This window comes from Panthera pardus, unplaced genomic scaffold (assembly GCF_024362965.1).
Source record: "Panthera pardus isolate Hobbes unplaced genomic scaffold, ASM2436296v1 HiC_scaffold_7, whole genome shotgun sequence".
NCBI lineage: Eukaryota > Metazoa > Chordata > Mammalia > Carnivora > Felidae > Panthera > Panthera pardus.
The window spans coordinates 38,247,244-38,274,221 of NW_026527002.1; the positions used below are offsets into that span (position 1 = coordinate 38,247,244).

The following is a 26,978-nucleotide window of genomic DNA, read 5'->3' on the forward strand; positions in this document are numbered from 1 at the left end:
AATGGAAAATCAAGAAAGAGAACTGGGCTAAAAGGGATTCTTTGCTCACTAGACAAACCGTAAGACAAGAAAAGCTGTTTCCATTGAGTCTTCTTTTCTTGAGAAGGTGTCCAGACGGTAACTTGGATATGAGTTGGACTGGGGACTCTGACAACATGCATGAGACAGCCAGGGACGGCCTTTTTAAAACCTCAGGCAAAGAAAAATTACAGGCTACTGTTTTCCCAAGGCAAAGAAAAATTATAGGCTAGTGTAACTCTGGGTCCCACTAATGGATTCTCTACGGGGTCTTAGCAATGTGTGTATGGGAAGGCGGAGCATGAACTGGTTTCCCACAGTAATTTGGTGCCACAAGCAATTCTCTTCTAATGGAGTTATAATAGACTCTTTACTTCAAACAAACATTGATGTTAGTGGACGTTAATTTTCATGGTGTTTTTCCTCTGAGAAAGGAGGGATTTTGTTCAGGACAATAAGACACTGTTTCGATTTACGAGATGAAAGTTTTCAGAGAGAGAGGGAGGAAAAAAAGAGGAGTCTCAGCTTTTATGCTTTATCTGGGATTTGTCTCAACTCTTTTCTGCTTTGTCCTCTGGCCATATCCATATTCACAATTTACTGCAGAGTAATTGATGGCATTGCGAACGGTTGTGCACTGGGGTCTTTACCACGCATTGTGGTCTTTACAATCATCAGATTGACGGTCAATCTAGACAGTCCCTAAAAACTTGTCTAGAAACGAAGCAAAACAAAAAGTTCTGTGCTGATTGGATTTTGCGGTGATCTGATTGATTGTTCTGTTTCACTTTTTTATTTAACTTTTCAAGTTTACTGAAAAATGTTCAGTCAAATGTTATTTGTTGGTTTGGACATTGTTTTGGAACTGAGGAATCTCTAGATAAGACTGAAGGCAAGTATCGGGGACCTAATATGTGAGGGTTAGGATTCCTTGCTTTTCAGGTCTTGCAAAAGACTGGGACTTTCACGATAGCACTGGTCGAACCCAAACCCTGATCCTAGGCTTAAACTCTAACCCCTTTCTTGATATCTGCTCTTGACTCAGGAAAAATTCTTTTTTGAGGAAATAGTACTTAGATTTACAAGTGTCATTCTTACTCAGTTTCTAAACCTATACCGATATGTGCCAAAAAGTCCTCTTTATTCTCCAATAAAGATATATCATGAAATTGTAAATTTTTATTACGATGCATAGAGTATATGTCCTACAGATGATTCACTCTAACATTTTCTAGTATGTCCCCTAAAATTGCATATTCCCTCAAAAGTGTACTGTGCAAGATACAAATCATCTTGTACTTTGCTTCTGTAGCAGCTTTTTGCTACCAATATGGTCAGATCTAAGCTCCTTCATGTGGTATCCAAAGCCTTTCTTGATCTGACCGTTTCTAGGCAAAACATCTTGCACTTGACTTACACTCCACATTGTTTCTTTCCTGTGCATCTTCATGAATTATTATCTTGTGCCCAGAATTCCTTTCCCTTTTTCCTCTTTCTCCAGTCATCTGTGTTGCCCAGAGAAACAGACTTTACTCCCCTAGGAAGCCTTCCCTCATCATCCAGGTTATGCTGTGTGGTCTTCTTCTGGGTTCTCGCTCTGGCATGTTTCTGTCATTGGACCTGCCAACATTGAATTATCATTATTTGTAGTTTTGTCTCTAGATCACCCAAGATACTGCGGCCTCCTCCAAAGCAGTGAATGTGAAACTTCAATTCCTTGTCAAGAGCAGCGCTTAGCTAACAAATGAATGACTGCTAAATAAGTGCCCATCAGGTGAACGAATAGTAATGAAAAATGGTTAATATCAGACACTATAAGTTTTAGTGTTTATTTTATCGACGTTGTTTTATCCAGCCTCTCCTTGAAACAAATGCATTAAAAAAAATTGTTTTAATATTTATTTTTGAGAGAGAGGGAAACAGAGTGTGAGCAGGGGAAGGGCAGAGAGGGAGACACAGCATCTGAAGCAGGTTCCAGGCCCTGAGCCCTCTGCACAGAGCCTGACGCCTACACGGGGCTCGAACCCACGGATCCCGAGATCATGACCTGATGCTTCCTGAGCGGAAGCCTGATGCTTAACCGAATGAGCCTCCCAGGTGCCCCCAAACAAATGATCTTGAAGGATGCACCATACATTCCACTACCATTTGGCTCAGAAGGAATTTGATACAACTGAAGGCATTAGCGAGCCCTGAGAGAAAGCGCACTCCCGCTGAAGCATTGCTGTAATCATACTGGGGGAAGAGAGCCCTCGCTCCTGATTTATTGCCTGAAAGTTTCAGTGCGTACAATTAGTGCACTCTTAGAATGGCTCCAAATGATGAAGGATTTAATTACATCAAGGAGCTCTACCTCCAGTGCTAGAGACATAGACATAAATTTGTGTGTCTATTTAATTTACTTGAAAGAGTTTTGATTTTAGTCCCAAATTTGAATTTAAATGAATATAACTGGAAGCTATAGTTAAAGTCCATTATTCCTGGGAATCCAATGATTTGAGATAAAAATGTTTACATTTGTTTAATTCAAAGAAATAGCCCGGTTCTCATACTAAACAGAAAAGCCTACTTTTTCTTTCTCTTCAGGCAGCTGCCTAGGAGGGATTTTTAAACAACCCTAGCATCCATTTCTTTATATTTACTGAGAAAAAATATCCTAGGTGTGGCAGAATTAAGAACTGTGTTATTTACTTTACTCATGGAAATTGAAATATGCTTATTGGATGTATTATAACTTAATATAGCATTGTAATTCTGTTAATTAAGAGTGCAAAAAATATATTTGACATATTTCTGTAATAAATTTAGATTTTTAAAGAGACAAAATACATAATTCACATTCACCATTTTAATCATTTTAAAGTATACAATTCAGTGATTTTTTTTTTTTGTATATTGGCAATTTTGCACAGGCATCACCACCAACTAATCCTAGAACATTTCATCACACCCACAGAAACCCTGGACCTAATAATCACTCTCCAGTCCCCTCTCTTCCCAGACTCTGGACAGCAATAATTTAGTTTCTACCTCTTTAGTAACATTATCTATTTGATGACACATGGTTCTCATAGTTTGCTTTTGCTCTTTGGTCATGGTTTCCTTTAGCCCTTGGCACATACTTAAAATATGTGCTCTAAAGTCATTGTCTAGTAAATCCAGGGTCTGGGCATCCTCAGAGAAAACTCCTATTATTTGCTTTTTATCCCCTTATACGTGGGTCGCGCTGTCTTATTTGTTTGCCTGCCTCATATATTTTTGTTGAAAGCTGGACATTTTGAATATTATTATGTGCCAACTCTGGGAAACAGATTTTACCTCCTACCCAGGGTTTACTTTCTTAAACTTTTATTTCCTTTATTTTATTTTATTTTATTCCCCTAGGGTTTATTTTTGACCTTGCCTTGGTGGTGGTTCTAGATTTGTCTACTGGACCTGTTTTTTAAAGTCGACATTCTTGGTGGTGGGGAATGACTGAAGTCTCTATTTTGTTAGCTTTGGGGTTAGCCAGTGTTTGGACAGATACTACCTCAAACACCTGGAAACAAAAATATCTTCCAGTTTTGGCCGGTAGGCTCTGTGTGTGTGTTGCAACACATCTTCAACACACAAATTGGCCATTTACCACTCTGCTTTAGACTTCATTTCTGACTCGCACAAAGCTTGAAGGTCAACCAGAAGTGACAACATAGGGCTTTCTTGTTTTTTTGTGTGTGTATTTTGTTGTTGTTGTTGTTGTTGCTTTCTTTTCCCCCCCTGTGCATATACTCAGCCTGGGCATGTGTAGGAACTTCTAGATTTCCAGGAATACGTCGGAGTTTTTGATAGCCTTCTTCCTGAAAGCACCTAATCCCTGAGACTATCCTCCCCAGGTTTGGTTAGTCTATCGTTTGCCCCAACTGTTATCCATTGCTATATTTAGCAACAGCTAATGCATTTGCCTACAAATGTTTTGACAAATGCCCCCTCAGCACTGTGGAGTCCTGAATTAGGTATGATAAAGTAATCACTTTTGAGCTGGCCTTCCCATGGAGCCACAAGACTGGTCAAAACAAACAACCACAGTTCTTGGTAAATGTGGTTCATTCTGCTCCCTCTGTGTACCAGAAATGCAGGCTATTCTGTCTAAGATCCCCGCTTCCCTGGGGGAGTGAGAGATGGGGCATGGGAAATTTAAATGTCACAACTCTCGCTTTTCTTAGTAAGATTTACTTTGTTTTTCTTGATACAGTTTTACCTTGGTTATGAAAGGCTTTTGATTGGTTTCTAGAGTTTCAAAAAAAAGTTGATTCTGGCCATTTTTGCCAGATTTCTCATCTCTCATTGCTTTTTTGGAGGGATGGACTTTTGGAGTTCCTTACTCCACTGTTTGCACTGACATCACTCACTCTTCAATACATTTTTTAATGGCTTTCGTTGCTTGTTCATAATCAAATGATTAAGCATGGAGTCGAAACGTCAAAGAGATGGTCTCTCCTCTTGGGGTAATTGTGGATAGATTCCTAAGAAAAATCACCTCTTCTTAAAAGAATTTTTGAGAAGTACCTCAAAATAATAAACCAGATTGCTTTTCAGACTTTTTTCCATTCTGCAAAGAAAAACAAGAAAGACATAGAATTCAGGAATAAAGTTTGGTCGCAATAAAAATAGATGTATCCCCCAATTTTAATGGCTTGATTTGCAAACATAATAAAAGTACAAAATGGCTCAGTACTCTCTCCCATTTTTCCTTCTCTATCCATTCAAATAATGGCATAACAATTAATGAATGAAAAATAAAAGACTGTTGATTTACAGCATGTTCTTTTGAATTGCCTTGCAGACCCAGACTGGAAAGTTGTGGTCAGAGCAGGAGCAATATAGAAACAATGTATGTGATGCAAAGCTGTGAGAGGAAAGAAGTTGGGAAGCAGTCTGTTCAAAGCAATTTAGGAAAATTTCACCTTTGCCAATTTTCTCGCTCACTACTTCACTCTCGTGGGTTTTTTTTTCTTTTTCTTTTTTCCCCCACCAGTCATACTGATCTGATATCATTCACTATTACTCTAGTGAGAATGAATTTCTGAAGTCAGCCTGGTTCGGCTGAGACCATTAGCCATTTTCCATGAGCTACTAGATGTCTAAGGGCATCGTTTTGCTAAAACAATGTGCTATAGAGTTATAGCGGTATTGTTCGGCACAATTTTTCATTTGGGGGGGAAAAAAGTGAATATGTTTACCTCTGTGGGTTAAACGGGCTTCTATGGATTACCCTGAGGATGTCTTTATATATGTCTATAGAAAGAGAAGGGTGTAGAGATTTAAACAGTGTGAGGAAGAAAACAGTCACAAGGGCAGACTTTACAAATAAACTTTGGGAAGGTGGTTTCTCCATCCATCATGGAGCCCTCATGTATCAGACCCCTCTTAGGCACCACCACAGATTCTCTCTTGTTGCAGCCACAGGAACAACCGGTTCTGCTTTGGCTCGAGCTAGTCGTGTCCAGGTAAACCCTCCCGGCGCTGCAAGCCCACCATGTGGTACAGCCGTGGAGTAAGGAAACCCTCGGAACACTCACGTGTAATTTGGAGCTGCTTTGACTGGTGGGAGACAGGAGCGCATGGGTAGGAGCTTCCTGCTGTCCTCCTCCAATAGGAGTCCTGAGATGTGCTTTCTAAAGCTCTTCGGGAGGCCGTATGGCATTGAACCACCATAGCAACGGCCAACTCGGGGAGGCGTCTTTGAATTGGTTCTCCCTTCTTCCCTTCTTCACTCCCCCGTCTCTCATTTCTTCTTCTTGGATCGTATTTCCCAATAAAGCACTCCCACTTGGTTTTAGGTCCTGATTTCTGGGGAACCCAGTCTAAGACACCCTGACCCTGAGACGACCCATGAATGGTACGGTGAAGAATTATATCTGTCAACAACATTAGAGATTTCAAAGTAAGATAGAAACAAATAAACAAAAACATAGGCACTCCCTCCATCTGTTTAGCTCAGTAGATACGAACAAACATAGTGGAGGAGTAGACACGTGCACGCGATTATCCCCCTTATTACGTCTGACCAGAGAATTGTAATTCAAGAATGTGGCGTCGCCACTGAAATACGTAATTCCTGGTCCCGTGTTTTTGATTGGGCCGTGGAAAGAAAAGGTTCTCTACGTGAAGCGTAACACCGGCCAGAGTATTCAACAGGCTGAGCTCTTTAGGTTGACGATGAGAAAAAAAAAAATGAGTTCTCAACCCTGGAGGGACAGAGTCCACTATTAAGTGTATGGTGCTCCCTTTAAGGTCTTTCCTGAGGGGGAAGATAAAGAGATTTCGGTTTTAAAATCCCTGAACAAGCTCTCATGAGACAATTGTGAACAAAATTCCATCACCAGCACGCCCAGAACTAAAAGCTTTGCTTCATGTGTCAAGTAAGAATATGATACAGGCTCAATCACATTTTATTCACACAGCGCCACATGTTCACACTGACTTATCTAAAATCCATGCACGTTGGCACTTTGGCCGGCTCTCCCTGAAGATCACACATGCTTCCTTCATAGACTGAGTGTTCCATATGCATCTTTTAGGAGTCCAATGCAAGAGCTAGCTAAGCTGTCTCCCGTGCAGTGAAAGCTCTGTCATTTCATATCATCGTTGGTCCTCCTTTGGCTGAGCTTAGACACTTTGTTTTTTGCTGCTGGAGAGGAGAATCCTGAGAAAGCCATTGAGTGACAGCTATGGTACCAGCAGAAATCACGTGGCATCCTCAGTTTGTCCAAATCATGCTCCAGTCTTGAATTTTAATGTTTGAAATGTTGATTTCCTATGAGGTTTTTTTTTTTTTCTTCTTCTGATTTAATGCATTCTGAATGACAAACAGTAGATGTAACTTAATGGAAAAAATGAAAATTATCAGAAAGCTTACTGTCCCGGGTAATATAGCCAGGGGCGGTCAAATACGAAGGCAGAATAAGCAGCCGTCTTTCTGGTCTACTGTCTCAGAAACTGGTAAAGCTTCTATTTCCCTCAGAACAAAGTGGGTGCCTGAACTTCTATTACCTGTGTGTATAGCAATGGATTTAGACTCACAGCGCTGCTGTTTGAGTGAGGGCAATGGCACTGGATCACTGTGTGGCTCTGAACAACCACACAATCTCTTTTAGCTTCGTTTTCTCCGCCTGTAAAATACAGACAATAATACCTGCATGATTACTTCACGGAGCGGCTGCGAGGAGCAAATGAGAAAAGAAAGGCAAAAGGGTATCGCAAACGATAGCCCCCCACGCGAAAGTGATGAGTGATTCTTACTGTCATTGGTGATTTCTTTTAATTGCTGATAGCATCTGTTTGCACACTATCAGTCGTTCATGTCTTCCTGTGCTTTGGAGCGACCTACAGGTATATTTTAATAGGCTGTATCCCAGGATTTCCGAGGCAAGTTGGTGCAAATGAGTGTATGAAATAGGAGCGAAGAAGATCCAGAAAGCACGGTCTGAAATTCTGAAGATAAATTGGCCTACTTTTTAATAAGTCTAAGATTCAATTTGGATAAGAATAATTTGGCCTGTCCCTCCCTGTCTGTGAAGATAGCTGGCAGGATGCGAAGTGACAGTCGTGGTGCAAACTAAAAGCAGCATATCTGTGCCAGCAGGACAGGCTGTCCTCAGCCATCCATGCCCCACCTTCGGGGACCTGAGCAGAGAATAGAGCCAGCCATGTGTACGTGCGCCCGGTTCTTTTGTGGGAAAAGGTCATTTACTTTTGTAAAGCAGGCATGGATTGCACCCGAGGAATACGTCTGCAGCTTAAAGATATTCTGTTCACTATATTCACGAAAGATGGTCAAGTCGACAATCTTCAACGAGTGGAAAAACAGAGACTTCCCTGTACCCTAATCGAGTGTTTAGTCTCCCTTCTCAGAACCTGCGGAGCACTTTGTATGTCTCTTGTGACGTTTATCAGATTCTGACAACATTATTGGATTCAATAATTCCATCCCTTTCACACCACTTAAACTTCAAGATTTCTGAGGACAGAAACAATGTGCTACTCCTTTAAAATAAGTTTTTGAGAGAGAGAGAGAGAGAGGGAGTGTGTGTGTGTGTGTGTGTGTGTGTGTGTGTGTGAACAGGGGAGAGGGGCAGAGGGAGAGAGAGAGAATCCCAATCAGGCTCCATGCTCAGTGCAGAGCCAGATATAAGGCTTGATCCCACCACTGTGGGATCATGATCTGAGCCAAAATCAGGACGCTCAATGGACTGAGCCACCCAGACAGTCCTGTGCTACTCATGTTTGTATTGTCTACATGCAATTGTAGCAAAATGCCTTGTAACAGTAGTTGATTAACAAAGAAAAGAATGACTGAAAAACACAAGGGTACTAGCATACATTCTGATGCAACCATACCTTTCCTGCTAATAAATTGAGGCCATGTGCACTGGTGATTTGAGTAAAAATGTGAAGATGAGTTTTTAGACAAGCCAGCCTGTTCATGGCTTTTTCAAAAAAGTGTTTCCCTTCTATAATTTCAGGATAAAAATACTGACTCAGACTGGATTCCAAACATGAATACGTCTAAATTTAAAGCCATGTGCAAGTTAGGAAAATCCTAGAAGACTTCCTAGTTTTTAAATTAAAAAAAAAAAAGAATTTTAAAGGAATGAAATATGAAATTTTTATGTCAGGATAAGAAAAATGGTTTGGAATTTCTGATACATAACGGATTAACATTTCTTAAGTCTGTTCTTACAAAAAGAGGATATTGGTTCCCTAATGCACTTGTTTCTTTCAAAAACTTCCCCGCAGAGGAAGGGATTTGTGACTGAGGTAAAGGGAAGAAGAAAAAGTCTAACAGCAAAAATGTGGTATTTCCACTTGGGGAAAGACAATCTGTAGTGAAACCATTAGTCTACGGATGAAATTTCTATGAGAAAGCTATTTTGCAGAAATGGAGAGGCCCCATACTGTGTTCAGCACAATGGTACCACTAGCTGGAGAGTCTGTGTATGAGAGTGAAGCACACAATGGCCTGCTGTGTAATTAAAGAGAGATGTTGGAAAGATTGAGAAACCCCATACTGTGTCCACAGAGAACACAAATACTTTTAGGGAGATGTGATGGAGTTATACAACTAGTCGCCAGGTTTTCAAGATAAATTAAAGGGTACCTGTTAATCTTTAGAAGTGGATGACACTGATTTTTCTTTTCAGACTAAAAGTGCTGATCCATTATTGACTCTTGCTTGATCTGTTTTTGATATTACCTTGTTTTCTTTTTCTTTTCAAAAGCCATGTAAGTTTGGGGAGAAGAATGGTTTTTGAAGGGAGGGCTTATGGTTATGGTCTTGGAGAATAAAGTGTCTTTAAAATAATTCAACCAAGAGTATGTCATTAAAAGATGAAAATGCCTGGGCAAAGTACCTGCCAAACAGAAACTTTGAGGTAGTAATCTAAGCCATGGCCCCCTGGCAAAATCAGTGCACTTTCGTTGAGTTTCCTTTTCTTCCTCTTCTCTATGAAAGGTCAGTGGAATTAATTTTATTAGCTTCCTGTAGGCTCTGAAGACAAGAAAGGCACATACTTTATTGGGGTTCCCGGTGAGTTAACAAAAGCTGCTGGAGATAGGTTTCTTTCCACTGTCATACGTTCTTTTAGAGCTGCGGTTCTTAACCCTCATCATGCCTCAATGTTACCTGGCAAACTTGTAAAAAGCAAGGGGTCCGTCCTCCATCATCCTTCCCCCAAGCTTCTGATTCAGTTACTCTGAGCGGTACCTAAGAATGCTGTTTTCAACCGCCCGCCCACACACTCAATGCTAGTTGATCCTGACCAAGAGCCAAATTTGAGAATCACTTCTTAAGAGACCGAAACTTTGTGGCACTTAATGTATACTTAATTGATCAGTTAGGATTTGGGTATGCTTGACATTGAGTTGTCTCTTACACTGGGAACATAGAAAATGCTGTTTTTTTTAAAAATAGTTTCAATGTAACTTGTTATTTCTTGGGATATAGGAGTAAATATGCATAAATCAGAATTCTCCCGTTTTACTTGTGAACTAGAACTATAAAAAAGATTATTCTTTGAAGAGCAAAAACCTATCTAAGGCAGCCTGGAGTAGGAAGAGTCAGACACCAATGTGAAGATAAAGGTACTAGAGGAATCTAAAAGTGAAATGGAGAGATCATATGTAAATACCAGGGTCACAGTTCCACAGGCAGAATCGGAGTCACTGAGCAGAAGATCTCAAGCCAAGCAGATGAAATCTGTGAAACACCAGGATGCAAGCAAAGAGGTCCGGGGAAATTCCTGAAATGACCTTGAACTGTCTCTGATTCCTTTTACTGGCCCCTAGGTAGAGAGGAGTCATGTGTTTCAGGCTTCCTTAAAAGACAGAGAACTAGTCTCTGCTTGTGAGTTTGCTGTTTGCACTTACCCTTAGTACCTGTGCTTGGCACAGAGTAGCCACTTAATAAATGCTTATTGGATGAGTTCATTAACATAATGAAGGATATGTATAGTAACTATAAATAGTAATTATTCTTCCCTCATTTCATATTATACTAGAATTTCCAGTCAATGACTTTTCTCAATTTTCCCTAAAAGACTGAAGTTGACTTTCAGGATGCAGAGCATTAGGTTAGTGGCTCTCAATTTTGCCTGTGAATTTGAATCACCTAGAGAGTTTCTAAATGAATATTGACGCCTGAGACCAGCCTCCAGATATTCCATTAAATTGGTTTGAATGGAACCCAGGAATTAGGGACTTTAAAAGCCAAACCAAATTAAACTAAAACAAAGAAACAAACGTAACAACAGCAAAAACTAAGCTCTCCAGGTGAATCTAATGTACAGCGAGGGAATTAGACTTTCATGTATATGTACTTAAAACTAATCAACTTTTTTTTGTCGCTTGGCTTTATCCCAATCTGATCTAGACTAGATCATCCCAAGAACTTGTCTAATTCTGACTCCTGTGTTGTTTATGGGTATGAAAAACATGTGAACAATTTAAGCTCAGTGTACGGTCTTAACATTCAAACTACAGGTGAGTCTACTGATGCACATTAATAGATTAAAACCAGACAGAAAGTCACATTCAGCTTTTAGACGCATTTTCTGTGTAGATACCCATCCTAAACCCCAAAAGTCAGCAAGAAATGAATGTCCACTGTAAATAGTTAGTAGTTACTTCTACTGAGCTAGGACCAAAAAGGGGCTTTCCTCTCCATTTCTCCCCTCTTTCCTCTTCTCTCATAGTTTGCATGCGATGAGTCGTCCCTGGGCAAATTGATTTTTTTTTTAAACCCAAAGTGTGCAGTGCTCTGCCCGTTTAATTACAATACATCACACTGACTTGTGTGAAATGCATTCATGGTGCATTTAGTGTATTTAAAAGATTGCTAATGATTCTCATCAGATCTGGTACTTTCCTCACCACTTATAGTATGCAGCTCTATTTGTCTGCAGAAAACAGGCTTAACAGAAGTATTAACTTCTGTGGGAGCCTGTAATTTCTGTACAAGCCTTTTACCGTTAGTTTATTTCCTCCAAAAGGCAACATGTAATCATTCCTGCCCAGGTATCCAGAGAATCACAGAGAAGAGGGGCTGAATGGAAACTTGCATCTCAGGCTTGGGTTCAAATGTGGGCATATTTAAGTGAGCCCCAGTGGGCACCGCTGGTAAAAAGAAGAAAGGTTCGATGTATGTAGACATCAAAAGAAATGGAGAGCGGGTTGAGAATCAAGAGACGCTAGACCAGTAAGTAGCTATATTTGTCAAGATTCACGTGTGAGATGAAAAATGTTCTGCTAACAGCAGTACAGCTATTCTCGGCATGAGAGTGTCACTATCTCCCTATGACCCTGCCTCAGGCAGGGGCAGAAAGATGGCTCATAAAAGGACAATGCATGGAAGCTGGAGGGGTTGAAAGGAATTAATTCTCAGAAAAGTTGATTTCCATGCCTTCTCCGTGCCTTTATAGATACACACGTGATATTTTACTAAAGGAACCCAGATTCTCTATCTGTTACTGATTAATGTTATAGGGAAAGAAATGAATTCCATAAAATGAGTAAATTCCCAGTATGTGTTTTTAACGCAATAACATTCAGATGGATTGTGAGTAATCTCTTTGAACTAATTCCTGTCTTTTCTCTGAGTTAGAAGTGGCAACTCATTGCCACTGACTTGGAAAAGATTTAAGTCAAGTCGTGCCTCAACCCATATTTCTAGCTTATGGAATGCCCACCAGGTTGGTTGTAATCACAATAAATTACGGCAGCGTTGCGTGTATTTAACCAAGCATATGTGAAAATAATTCTCCATAGTGTCCAAGTTCAAACACCTACCTAATCCTTTGTAATTATAGTTCTGAGTACCAAAATTTTTATTTAATTCTCCCTTTATAAAAGGTGTGCTTTAGCCTGTTTTCACTGCAGAGCTTGATTGCTGTGTACCAAAACATTATAAAGACATAAAAACGCGCCCTCACAACTTCGAATCTCTAGCCAATCCTTATTTTAATGCAGCAATTCACTGTGTATTCTATAATATGAAACATTAAACTTGGCATCTCCTTGGAGCTATAAAAACTTAAAACTCACCTATAAACAGTTATTTATGGAAAGTCAATGACATCTGAAATTCTTTTTCAGCGAGAGTTTGGGGAGGCCTCAAACCTCTGCCATTTCTTCTCTAAGTCAGTCTTCCTAATACATGCCCTCCCCACTCTTTTCTCAAATCTCCATGCTTCTGCTTCCCCTCCGCGCCATGTGTGGGGGTTCTGACAAGGCTCCCCATGCCCTGGGTCCAGCAGCCCAGCCTGTGTGCAGAAGCAGGCATCATGTCTGACTCACATCATGTCATTACCCCAGGCCCTAGCACGTGCCTGGAACACAGAAGGGATTCACTGAACACGTGGGAATAAATAAATATACCATTCGAATCAGAGAAAGAGTCTAAATTATATTTGGGGATTTCTCAAAACCGGGCCTAAATCAAGAAGCTTTTTTTTGGTTTTTTTTTTGTTTTTTGTTTTTTTTTTTTTGGTAAGAACTTTTTGTTGCACTCCAGATAATGGTTTCTATTGCTAATTTTAAAATGAAATTAGACTGTGCTTCTTGAGACATTTCTGTGATTCACGTGTTTATAGGCAAATTTGAGGAGAAGATGTGATGTAGAATGGTCGAGCAAGTAAAAAAAAATTGATGATCATGTTTTAGCTCTATGCTAACTATATCGATGAGTATATTTTGTCTCGTGACATTACATGGCAGAAATAAAGAGGAATAGAATGATTCTGGGCAGTAAATAAAAATGTGCATCATTTCCTTTAGGCACTCATACCATCAATTTTTTTTTTCCTGAGGGAAGAATTCTGATGTCCCATTGAGGACTCACCAAGTCTTATCCACGTAGGATTTAAAACATTTCTGAAACTCTGCTCATCCATTGTGAAACCTTCCTTTAACTCAATTCCTAGCATCCTCTTTTCTCTATTGTGACACCCGATGGGCCACAGAGGTGTTCTGGATAAATGTTGTAACTAAAGAGATCCACAGATATTTGAGTGTGGTCTGCTCTCCAGGCTCTTGGTCTAATGATGTCAACATTGACATCTCACCGCAGGCATTTAGGAAAAAAAAAACAAATTTAGTACTCCTCAGCCTTACATTTACTGATTAAGGAAAACCACAAATAACTTTAAATTGTATTTCTAATTAGTGTCTTGTTTTCTCCATCTCAGCTAGTGAACACAGTACCCAGCATACAAAAAAAGTGTCTTAGAATTTGCGAAGCAGTCTCCATTACGTTACCTCACTTTACTTGATGTCAATAGGATAGAGTTTTCTTTTATAGACTGGCGAGTGATAGAATCAGAATTTGATCCGGGTCTTCAGACTCCACGTGGAGAGGCAGAAAAAGTATCTGTTGAAGGAAGAGGTTCCCAGCTACGAGTTTCCCAGCTTAATTCTAGGCCTTTCTTACTTCTTCCTTTGGATAAAGATCTCTAGTAGGCTCACGTGGCTTCCACTGGGGTTTAGGAACATGTTGCAAGGCATCGACTCTCTTGCTTTTTTTGAGGACTGCCTCTCATAATAGAATAGATTCTTTCCCTCCTGGTAAAGGAATAGTTTGGAAATTCTTGAATGTCCCCTAGGCATACTAAAGTTTGGGTATAAATGGAGAGTAGCCTATGTTTTCAAAGTTCAAGGATTAAACACTGAGAGAAAGAAAAGATGCTCTTCCTTGGTCTTTTAAAAATCCCCATTATTGATAAAGAACCTGAGTATCCTATTAAGTAACTGGGACAGGCTGCTAAGTAGCCCAGATGGGATTCAAACCCGGCACTGCCTGGTCACAAAGCTTCTATTCTTTTCCTCTGGCCTTTGCATTTGGCCTGTCCTGAAGTTAATTCTGCCATTATTCTAATTGCTCCCAAACTCTCCCCATTTAGACACCAACAGTCGCTGCTATCGGTCATGCTTTGTTTAGAGTGGGTATGGAGTATTTAACTTTATTTTACAAGATAGACCAAAGAACGTTTCGTTGTAGTAAATGATCTTTGAAAGACACATTAAAATAAGAAGAATCAAGATGAATTAGGATCAGAGAAAACATTTAAAATTGTTGGCATTTCACAGCCATTGCACAGCAGAGAGGAGAAGGAGAAAAATACCGGAAAAAATGTTATGATTAAATTTCTCTGGTTGGTGAACATTCCATTTTAAATGTTTATGCTGAAACATAAACAAAATGAGTAGCATTATTACCTGTATAGCAACCACAGTGAGTGGAAGACGGCACTCCATTTTGCTGTAATCCTGAGGCCACACATCCAGAACATGTGACAAACTGTGCTGTGCAAGTAACTAGTTGTCTTCAAGAGATGCTCGCTGAAAAATCGCATCAATCAAAACAAGCTTCCAGAGCTCAAAGTGCTGGAGATATCACAATCATTAAACAGTAATGCAAATAAAAAAGCAATATCTCACCTCATTAGTACTAAATATGTTGTTTATTCTTTCCCCAAGTAAAATGTTTAGAAGCCTGCATAATGAGGGTCTCGTTGACAGAGGTGTGGAATTATGAAGCTGCTAAATCCAGCACGAAGACAGAGTGATAAAATAGATTGGATTTCGCAATAGCTGTGCTCGGAGCGAACTTGGTGGCCGGATTCCACATTAGCACATTGTTTTGACATTCATGCACTCAGAGCTTCTATTTCCCTGTGATGGGGGGGCGGGGGGTGACATGTGGGTGGAGAACAGAGTTTGTGGGCTGAAGTCAAAAGCTATAGGCTACAGACAGAGAAGGAAATCGGATCGATTCTTGAAGCGATACCTCGTTTTCTAATAAGGGCATTTGCATGAAACACACCACGCAAATGGTCCAGAGACATAATTAAAGCTGATGGTCAGTGAAGGGACCAAATTAAACCTGGGAATGTTTACTCGTCTGGAAGAGTCTCTGTACAAATGTGTCATAACGATAAAAGTCTGTCCTCTGAACTCCATCTTCCAGCAGACACCAGCGTCTAGAAAGCAGTTGAATGTGAAACGTGCTATTGGCTATTAGTGTGTGATTCTTGAGATGCCAAAGCACTGGAGTTAGGAAGTTTAATCTGCATGAGTTCACGGTCTTCTGTGTCTGCCTTTGAATTTCCACGCTGCCATTTCTTTCACAGAATTATCTACCCGAGCCCATAATGCTGATCCCACCTTGGAGATGCCGGTTCAACCACTGGAATGTGAGTCCGAAAAAAGAGCATAAAAGACCACTGGACTGTAAGCAACTTGAGGTCCACGGCCTTGCATGATCCTTCCTTGTGCTCCTTGACTGGGCAAGAGGTACGACACCTCACCAGCACGCTGTGACTACGTGCTGCCTGTCTGAACGAAAAGGGTGTGGGTCCCAGTCTTTTTTCCACCTCCGCTTACCTTCTAGCAAAAAAAAAAAAAAAATCAAGATGCTGATTGAGACCGAGGGGCGTTGTCTGAGAAGATTTCGAAATGGGTGAGGGGCGTGTGGAAGCAAGGTTGGGAAGCCTTCATTCTGCCCAGACAGGAGTTTCACTTGTGAGCCCGACCTCAAGTTTTAGCACCACTCACAAAGCTGTGCATATCACACTAAGAAACCAAAGAAGGGGCAGCAGCAGCAAGGGCATCACCAGCGATGGGTATTTCAAAAGATAATTTTCAAGTTACTGTATGTTACTGCCGGCCACACCTTTTCACTCTATGGCTCTTTGGGGACCAGTAAAGAGATGGTTGAGGCAGAATTTTTTAATTTTTATGAACCACTGGATTTTGAAAGGTTTTTTTTTTTCCAATGGAAAATTCCCTTAGTCTGTGTGTTGAACTTCTAGTCTACAAGATTTACAAGAGGAAATGATTTCCTATTTATTTGAGCGCCTTTGATGTGCACTAGAGGGCAGTGAGTCCTTGGATGTGTACACGGGTCCTAACAAACATTGGGACAAGTGCAGCAGTAAAGCTGCCATTGGAGCAAGAGTTAGATTCAGACAGAAAGGGGCAAAGCAAGTTAGAAAATAGCTAAACTTGCTTTTCTTTGGATGGCTAAGAAGGCATGAGTTATAGTGGGAGGAAAGAGTCTGGAGCGAGACAAAATTGTGTTCAAATTTTGCCCTGCTGCTTAGTTGTTGTGTAGAAAGTTCCATTAATCCCACTGAGCCTCTCAGTTTCTGCATCTTTACAATGGCAAAAATGTATACTAGTCATCAGGTTGTTGCAATAATTCAGTGAACATCAAGTTTAGCATATTAGCAGCTCTTATAATCTGGTTCATCTCTACAACTTTTCCCTCGAATATTCAAACTGCTTTGGTGTGCCTATTTGAGCACCTCATTTATTTACTTGTTTTCAATTTAGAAGGTGGTTTAGCTGCCAAGGCCTCTGAACATGTATCCCTAACAAATAACAGCATTCTAAAAATAGAGAAAATTTGTATGCTGTTTCTTGCATTTTAATATGCTGGTATTCCATGCTTCTTGCCTAATGAAGCAAATATATGTGTGTGTGTGTGTGTGTGTGTGTGTGTGTGTGTGTGTGTGTGTCTTATTTGCTATGTTAAAAACACGTCCCCTGTCATCGACAGTGTTTCCATGTTTCCTATCCTTTCCTGGCTAGCATGCATTTCTTTACGGTTCTATCTCATTCTGTACAAAGAAGGATAACTTGAGGCAAGTGTGTTACCTTTCCGAATCTCAGTTTATTATCTGAGAAGTACAGGGAAAGCATGAGGTGATGCCTCCCAGTTCTAGAAAAGATACATCCATTTCCATAAGGTCCATGATGTTCAAGTTCCTGTTAATCATGCAGACATTTGAACAATTCCTAATATGCTACTAAGTTTATTGCCTTATCTCCACAGTGAATAGGAAGACATTGGTCGACATAACAAGAAGAATCTAGTAGAATGCCCACTGAGAGAATCTAGTAGAACCTTTTCCTTATAAAGAAGAACATGGAAATAAAGATCATCCTTATTACCCAAAATTTCACCATCTGCACTCAAAAATCAACTACAAATATCTTTCATTCTGTGAATGTCGAACTCGCACTGTCCTAACAGAACCCTTGTGCCGAGTGATAGCAAGCGTAGTTTTGAAACAGCCAAGGGTCTCAGCATGGGATCTCAGCCGCCTGGATCTACTGCCACGACTTCTTTTCTTTCCAAAAATGCATTCTATATATCCACAACTCTTCAACCCATTCACATTTGGAAGACCTTCTTCTGTAACTGCAGAGATTTTGCCTGGTAATCAGGTTAGGGGGACAGGATTCGGTTGGCCTCCCAGAAAGTGTAACTTGGTTGCCAAACAGCAAGAGGAGAAAGGCCTCCCCCAAAACCCGGTGTTTGAGAATGTGGAGAGTGGGCAGACAGATGCCATTCCCCAAATCTTAGAATTAAGGAATAGCTGGTCATTCTCCAACATACGCTTCTTAAAAGAAATACGCAATGGCAAGAACATGGATAATTGCGGTCACCTGAAAGGTTCAAATGACTCCAACCATCAGCCGTGAAGACAGTCTGCGAGCATGAGCCATCCAAAGAAATCATGCGTTGGTCAGAAGTGAGGATTGGCCAAGTAAGTGTAGATGAAGGAAGGCCACCAAGGAAAATGTTGGCAGAGCTCATCTAAGGTGCTCTCTAGAGAAAAGTAAATCTCAATTCTTAGACTTTACGTACTTCCTATACAATCTTATGGAAAGTCCATCTTGATGTCATGTTGTATAAATACAGGAGATAAGAAGACATTATCTTAATTGAAGTTCGCCTTCTCTACTCAGACTACCCAAACTAGAGGCTAACCTCACTAACTTTCATTCAGCCAGAAGCATTCGGGGCCTCAGAAGAATTATAACAGTCAGAATGCAAAGACTAAGCTTCAAGCAAACTCAACTTTAAATTGCTAAGCATACATTTGAAACCCAAGGACGAGACTTTGGTTTCATCAGACAGGCCTGGCCCTGTGCTAAATAATATTCATGGAAGAATAAATATCACCCAGAAACAGTTCTTCCTGTGAATTCAGATGAGATGAAGATCCCATGGGCCAGGATCAGCATATATGTGAAAGGAAACAGGGCAGATACCCCTGAGTGTGCTATGAAAGGATCTACCCTCTATCCCCAGACCTAGTTCTGGAGGACCACAGAACTCTCTATTTGTTAAGGTAATATTTGCTGCTATCACCAAATTTTGAAGGCTTACCTCAGTAGTATTTTATTTTTTATTTTTTTAATGCAAGTGTCCAAGCAGGTTGGTCTGATCGGTAGGCAGCTGTTGTCCATCTGATGACTCATGTACTCCAGCTCCTCCCATCTTGGACTTCCTCAATTCCTTGGAAACTTAGCATCCAACAGGCAGAAGAAAAAAAGAGAAGGTGAGAAAGCCACCCCCACTTTTTATAAACCCTGCTGTAGAAATGGCATACGTCACCCCTACTCTCATTCAGTTGGCAAGAACTATTTGAATTACATACCCGCAACTTGATGCAAAAACTTGGGAATACAGCCCCTGGCTACACAGTCTAGACGCGGCAATTATTCCATACTATGGAAGGAGAAGCATGCCATTTTGGTGGAAAGCTGGCCATTTCCGCCACTAATTACCATGTAGGTTCGGGTTATAGGACAAAATCAACATGTACCCCATTTCCCATCTGTGGCTCTGAAAAGTGGCAAGATTTGAGGGGATTCTGCACGCTAAAATGATGAAGGAGCAGTCAAGAAGAAATGTAGCTTGAGTAGTCACAGAAGTTCAAAGACATCCCCTACCCAGCACTCCCTCATTGGTACCCTCCTTGGAAGTCTGCTGTGCCTCCAGAGCGGTATGGGAGAGCACAGGAACTTTTCTTGTGTACCTGCAGAGCCTCTTCCAGAAGAGCACGATGGTATTAGAAAGAAAGCTGGGAGATGTGAAGAGGCCCCCAGAGTAGGATGAAGGGAAGCCATGGAGTGCTACCGTGAGGCATACATGGGGTGGAGGTGGGGGTGGGGCGTGGGAATGTGGCAGGCTGAGCCGATGCCAGCCAAGTAGGAAACGGTGAGCCAAGACGAGGTGGCCCTTGCCCTCAGTGCCCTGACACTAAGTAAACTTCCCAAGACTTAGAAATCCACAAAAGAGGAAGAACAATTCTGGATTGACTGAGTCTACCTTGAATCGAGTATGTTTAACTGTTAGAAATTAAGTGATTCTGCTACCAGACAGAATGGGACTCAAGCTAAAAATTAAATGCAATTAAATGACATTACTTATTTTGAGGAGCATACCCAAGATTATGATTTGAGAGTTAGTTGCTACTACGTGTGTAATCAATTGTCTTAGCCTGGTTGCATACTCCCCAAACAATTCCAAATTTTTAATTTTCTTACCACGTTCCACTGTCTACTGAGTAAACACGGGAGTCAAACTGTACATGAGTATCCTATTTATATTTTGTATGTAACAAAGCACCATATTTATCATGCCATATATCACGTAACATAAGTTGTCATATTTATATTTTTACATAGTGTGATGGTTAGTTCTACGTGTCAACCTGACTGATAAAATTATCAGTGTAATTTTAAGGGATAATAACTAAGGGATGCACAGTTAGCTGGTAAGACGTTATTTCTGGCTGTGTCTGTGACGATGTCTCTGGAACAGATTAACATTTGAATCTGTAGACAGATCACCCTCACGCATGTGTGCATCCATTAATCCTTGAGGGTCTGAATAGAACAAAAAGGTAGGGGAAGGGCAAGCTCACTCTTTCTGCTTTAGCTGGGACACTCATCTTCTTCTGCCTTGGACATCAGTGCTTCTGGTTCTCAGGCTTCGAACTCAGACCTGGACCCATACCATTACCCGATCCCCCAGTCTCAGGCTTTTGGACTTAGACTCAATAACACCACTAGCTTTTCTTGCTGTCCAGTTTGCATATGGCAGATCAAGGGACGCCTCTGCTTCCATAACTGTATGAGCCAATTATAATAAATCTCTCTGTCTCTCTGTCTCTCTCCCTATATACATATACATACACACATAAATTACCATTTGGTTCTGTTTCTCTGGAGGACCCTGATAAACATAGTTTTAGTTATATATTTCTCTGTAAGTCAGTTAAATAATTAAATGCATTTTTTCCTTTTTTGCTTTTATTTACACACAAACATATTCACTCGCCAAGCTGTTTTTAAAACTAAAGCTCTAAACCCTGTCCTATCATAGGAGTACCAGGAGTACTTTGAAATTTACCAATACCTCCCTGCCCCCCCCCATCCTTACGGTAAGATCGAGGAGGGGAACTGCTTTTGGGGAGTTTTGTTTGGGGAGGGTCCCCATTTTAGGTTTATTAAATGTACTTTTAATAGAATAGCTATTATGTTCCAGGCAGTGTTCTAGATTCTGGGGATACAGCTATGAATAAAGGAGACAAAGGCCCCTGCCGTCATGTTTACCTTCTAGTAAATAAGCAGAATTCATATCTAGTGAATAAAAACAAACAAAACGAATAAGTAAAGTATAAAATTGCATCAGATGGTGCTACGGAAAAAAAAGCAGAGAAGGGAAAGCAGTGAGAATGGGGTGGGGTGGGGGAGACATGGAATTTTAAACAGGGACATGAGTCCCTGGCATTTGTGAAATGGGCCATAAGAGGTGAGGGATCCAGTTGTGAAGACAAGTAACGACAAGGGCCCTGGGAGAAAGAACATGTCTGGTGTGTCTGAAGAAGATCATGGGGGTCAGAGTGGCCCGAGCACAGTGTGCAAGGGGTAGGGTAGAAGGATGTTCGCTCAGAAGGGTAATAAGGAGGAATGCAGACAGGCAGAAAGACTCTTGTTGGCTCTTGAATGCCTGTAATGACATTCCTGTTGCCTTCGTCAGGCTTATGAATTTAGTTAATGTGAGTCTGCCTCAGAAGACAGTTCTTCTCAAGGTGTAGCCAAAATTGGGTTTCTGAGTCTGCATGGCTGTGGTGCTCAGGCTTTTGATTATGGTGACCTTCACACAGCGCTGCCAGCCTGTGAGACACCTGGGAAGCTTCGTGTTGCCAGGGAATAGTTTGCTCAGGTCATGATCTCACAGTTTATGAGTTTGAGCCCCCGGTGAGGCTCTGTGCTGAGAGCAGGGAGCCTGGAGCCAGAGTTCTCTCGCCCTCCCTTTCTGCCCCTCCCCCGCTTACAGGAGCGCTCACATGCTCTTTATTATAAATAAATAAACTTGAAAAAAAAAACGAACACAAACTAGGTGAGGGGGATTGGTTACTTTTTGATACTCCTATGATATCTTTTTTTTTTTTTTTAACTTCTTTTTCCTTTCCTGTTTCCCTTGGCTCTAACTGTGAACAGATTTAACCTGCATAAAAATACTGGGGAGACAAAAAGAAAGGAAGTTCCTGCAGGTGATTTGTGACCCTCCCCAATAGTCTGGCTTGGCCTGAGCACGCAGCTGAGGGTCCCAGAAATACAGCCAGATCCACAGGCTCAGGGAAACCCAGGAGCTATGTTCCCAGCACTTCCCAGATGCCTCCCTGCTTCTTGCTCTCTCTGCCCCACTCTCCACCCTGTAGAGCTGTATAATTCCAGCTGGTCACCCAGGGCCACATCGCAGGGCAGATACAAAGGCATGGACCAACAGGAAGATTTCCTTCTAGCCTTCAGATTGAAAAAGCTGAGTATATTATATTCTATTACTTGATTGTGTTGCTTTTCTTACAACTTTGCCAATTCTATGGAATAAGTGCTTCCAGTTATAAGTAATATCACAGTTATTATCCCATTTGCAATTTAACAGATTCCCATTCATAATTTCAGCCCCTGTGGAATAATTATTTAGCACCATTCTTTTCTTTTAACTCAATTTTTAAAATTTTTGTTTTTTTTAATGCTTATGTATTTTGAGAGAAAGAGAGCACAAGCAGAGGAGGGGCAGAAAGACAGAGAGAGAGAGAGAGAGAGAGAGAGAGAGAGAGAGTGAGAATCCCAAGCAGACTCCATACTGTCAGCACAGAGCCTGCTGTGGGGCTCGAACTCACAAACTAGGAGATCATGACCTGAGCATGAAATCAAGAGTCGGACACTTAACCGACAGAGCCACCCAGGCACTTTTTAGCGTCATCCTTTGTATATTAAATCATAGACCTCTTTCTCCCTTATTTTATCTATTTGTTAGTCATATTGAATAAAGGCCCTTAGTTAAGCATATTAGCTTTTAGCCTGGATATCTCCTAACAAATGAGAGTAATGTGTTAATTTGGAAAGAATCTTGTTTTCATTTTAGTAACCTATTCATAAATGCTCCTTTCCAAACAACAGTAAAATATAGGCAACATATTAAACACTTTTCTTAATGTTCGTACTAGAGTAGAGTTGAAATTGAGACTGTCAGTGTGATGGCCAGCATATACGATATATTGGGAAGCTTTGACCTTTCATATAGCATAGGGCACAAACCTGTAGACAGACAGACTGAGGGCTAAATCTTGGTTTTCCTTCTTAGGAGAATCACAATTTCTGTATACAATATTATATTTCTAAACTGAGTGCCAACCACCCTTGATAAAAAGACCCCAAAGCAGACTTATTTTCCAAAATGCACTCTTCTTTTTTTATAATCTTCTAATGTAGGGGCACCTGGGTAGCTTAGTCGGTTGAGTGTCCGACTTCGGCTCAGGTCATGATCTCGTGGTTTGTGGGTTCGAGCCCCGTGTCAGGCTCTGTGCTGACAGCTCAGAGCCTGGAGCATGCTTCAGATTCTGTGTCCCCTTCTCTCTCTGCCCCACTCCTGCTTGTGCTCTCTCTCTATGTCTTTCAAAAATGAATAAACATAAAAAAAATGAAATCTATAATCTTCTAATGTAGAAGGCAATCTGGTTATCTAATGAATATTAATGAAATTCATTGCTTTATATTCTTTATAAAACTGTGCATGTTGGGATGAGTTCTTAAACCTCTACATTCTAGGTTAAATCTTGCCGCATAAAGAACTGCCTCCTTTCGTGAACAAATGTGCCAAATCAGCTTGGTTCTGCTTGATGGTTCTCACACCTTTAGTGTTCTTAAGACAACATTTTTATGTTGCCAGATGTAACCCAGATGGTACGTATTAATTTATATATGGATATTGGAAAAATATATGGTTTCCATCTGAGGTCTTTTAAGTATGAGTTTTAAATTGATGTGAACATTGCTTTTTCCTTTTTTTTTTTCAACTTGCACAGTCAAAATATGGTTCCCAGGTGAATGAACACTTATCTGTTTCATTTGGCATCACTCTCTATTTCTGAGCCATGACTTCTGAATGAATGTGTGTCTTTTGAAGACTTGGTTGCAACTGGCTGAAAAGCAATGAGATAGTGTCAAGTAAGTATCATTATGTTGAAAGACAGCGCTGATAAGATAAATTTAGAACATCTTTCATCTCATTTTCAATATGAACAACTGTTCTATAGTCTTGCCCGCAGACACACATGTGTGATAACGTTTAGACATTTTAATCCTTTAGTCTCTCCTGTTTTGATAAATATTAGACATAAGGTGGTCCTGAAACACCATCCTGAAATCTGTAGGATTTCAGACAACATAGTCCATCATAAGCTCATTATGAAACTATTTACAAAATAAATTATAGAGCCATCTCAATAGACAAATCTGAGATTTCTGCCTCCTGTAGTCCTTCCCTTCATTCCAGGAGGAGTCTGAAGGTGCTTTGTTCAAGAGAAACAAAGTGCGTGAACATTCTGTGGTGGCCCTTGGAGTGTATCTTTCAGAAGAGATCTGATAAACACGATCGGAGGAAAAAACCTACTCTCTTCACATTTCTCTTCCTCTCCTTCTGCTTTAGCCTGGTATTTCTTGACAGGTATCAACATTTATACCCTCTTTGTGTATCTAGCATGTGGGTGGATAAATGGATACATTTTAGTGGCCAGGATATGGTTCACAACATACAGTATTAGTATGCTGACATATCCACTTACCTATCCAAAATAATACAGGAATATCAAGTGAAAGCATGCCTCTGGATATAGATCAGAGGTCAGGGTAGCAGCCATCACCAGCCTGCCTTCTCCCTCAGCCTTCTGCTGTGAAACCTAGAGAATTAACTTAGAGAATTAAGAATTTGGCTTTCCTTATTATTTTTATTATTTCTTTTCATTTTTTTAATGTTTATTTTTGAGAGACAGAGACAGAGCATGAGTGGGGGAGGAGAAGAGACAGAGGGAGACACAGAATCTGAAGCAGGTCCCAGAATCTGAGCTGTCAGCACAGAGCCTGACGCGGGGCTCGAACCCACGCACCATAAGATCATGACCTGAGCCGAAGTTGGACGTTTAACGGACTGAGCCACCTAGGCGCCCCATTCCTTATTATTTTTAGATACAAATTAGGATGTTTAAAACCTCCAGAAAGTGTGATCACTGAGTCAAAGGAAGAAAGGAAGGTAAGAAAATGGAAGAACTACAAAACAGAGCACATATATTCCTGAAAATAATTAAGTGTTCACCCACATATCCAGATCCAGTATGTACAAGGCTGCTCAGACAAGAGTCATCCATTCTTGCAATGCTTAACATTCCCTTTTACAGTTGCATAAAAACCCAAGGACACAATCTCCCAGCACTTCTCATAATTCAGAGTCTTGAGGCACTAAAGCTCCACCCCCTGCATTCTTGCTGTAGAGAACACAGGCTATATAAGGACAAAGCAATGCTGTGGTGCAGACAAGAAGAGCATATTCTTTATATCCATCCAGTGTCACATGTTGTCACACAGCAGAAAAAGCCACAACTCTCTGGTTTCTTTGAATCCTTCTAGGTGAAAACAGTCCCTCCAATTCCAGCCTACTGAGGGCCTCAGCTCAGAACGTGGGGACATACAGGTCCAGAAGCCACCATCTGGGGTAGACACACAACTTCCCTCGCATCCCAATCTCTCTGTCCTCAACCATCCTGAGGTAGGCAGATAAGATTGGCCCCAGTAAGGCCTTCCTGCTGTTATTCATGCCCAAATGTCATACCTTCCCTTTGGGTGAGGGCTAGACATAATGGTCTATGTCTAGCCAATAGAACACCTTACAGGTAATGGGATGCCACTTCCATGTGGAGGCTGTAAAATGCTGTGACCTCCAATTTGCTAGCAGATTTTATTGTTTTCTTGGCTTGCAACTTTGATGAAACAAGTCGCCATGCGGAGAGGCCTACATGGCAGGAAATTAGATGACCTGTGGCCAATAGCCAGTGAGGAACTAAAGTCCTCAGTCTATCAGCCCTTTAGGAACGGAATCTTGCCCACGACCACTGAACCGACAAACATATCTCTCCTCTGTTGAGCCTTCAGATGAAACCTCACCCCGGGCTGACACTTTAATTGCAGGTTTGTGGAAACTGAAGCAGAAGACCCGAGAAGCTGTGTCCAAATTTCGGACCCACGGTAACTGTGAGATAGTGCGCGTGTACCGTTTTAAACCTCTCAATTTGTGATAGTTTGTTACATAGCAATAGATAAAAATAATGCCTCCCAGTGGAATACTTCCCAAATCCCTCTTCCTCTTGTCAATCAAATCCTGGCAGCCTGGCTCACCAATTAGCATAGCTCAGCTCAGGCTCCAAATGAGACCTTGTAACAATCCATCCATCAGCTTCTTCCCCAGAGGGAGGACTGTGAGAGACATTTTGTGTTATCTGTGGGTTTTATTTATCCATACCCTCCTATTCTCAAGAATAACCAAGAGTTAACTGCAACAGTCATCTTATATCTTTAACTTATGGCAGGAATATAGTCACAGATTTGAAAGCATCAGGTCGCAGAAAAAAGACATTGCATAAAGGTGTAGATGTTGCACTTCTTAAGGCTACTTTATGTTATGTCACTTTCTTTCCAGATAAAGGGTCGTTTCATTAAAGTGGCATCTTCAGTCTAGTGATTTAAGATATTCACAAGGATTAAGTAATTACCTTGTCATCACTAGAGAAACCCAATGGTTGCATTTACACTGGTAAAATGTGCCCTGCTATTTAAACTGGACAACATACACGTAGGATACAACTGACTTTTTTTTTCTCCCTACATTGTCTAAAAGACATCTTTTTCAACGCCAACATTGATTTCCAGGGTCCAACATAAACCTCCGGGGCTATCCCTGTTGACAGCAACAGAAAATCCACCACTGATCTTACTACTCTGAAGAGGGGAACTGCACGTGCAGCCATGAATAGAAGAGGGTGGAAACATCCGGGGCGGAGTATTGGCTGCTGATGTGGATCTTTCCTGTCTACTCCGCCTTCCACGCACTGCCTCCAGATAGTATGATTTGGCAACAAGAAAAGCAACAGTTTAATGGAAGTAATGAAAACTCTGTCTCCTACATTATTTTTATTCCCTTTCCCCACAAATGAGAAAACTGGCAGTTTTGCTGACAGTTGAATAATGCACTTCATTTTGCTACTGTTTTCAATGACTTTCTCAGTTTC

The 26,978-nt window shown here is 40.9% G+C and overlaps 1 long non-coding RNA gene across 1 annotated transcript in view; it reads left to right on the top strand.

Annotated features, from left to right (window-relative positions):
* Positions 1–19,479, top strand: part of LOC109269540 (uncharacterized) — a 44,500-nt gene extending 25,021 nt beyond the window's left edge. The window contains exons 3-4 of the long non-coding RNA XR_008419915.1: positions 15,681–15,843; positions 17,387–19,479. This is a non-coding gene — a long non-coding RNA (uncharacterized LOC109269540). The remainder of the gene's footprint in view (positions 1–15,680; positions 15,844–17,386) is intronic.
* Positions 19,480–26,978: the final 7,499 nt, after the last annotated feature.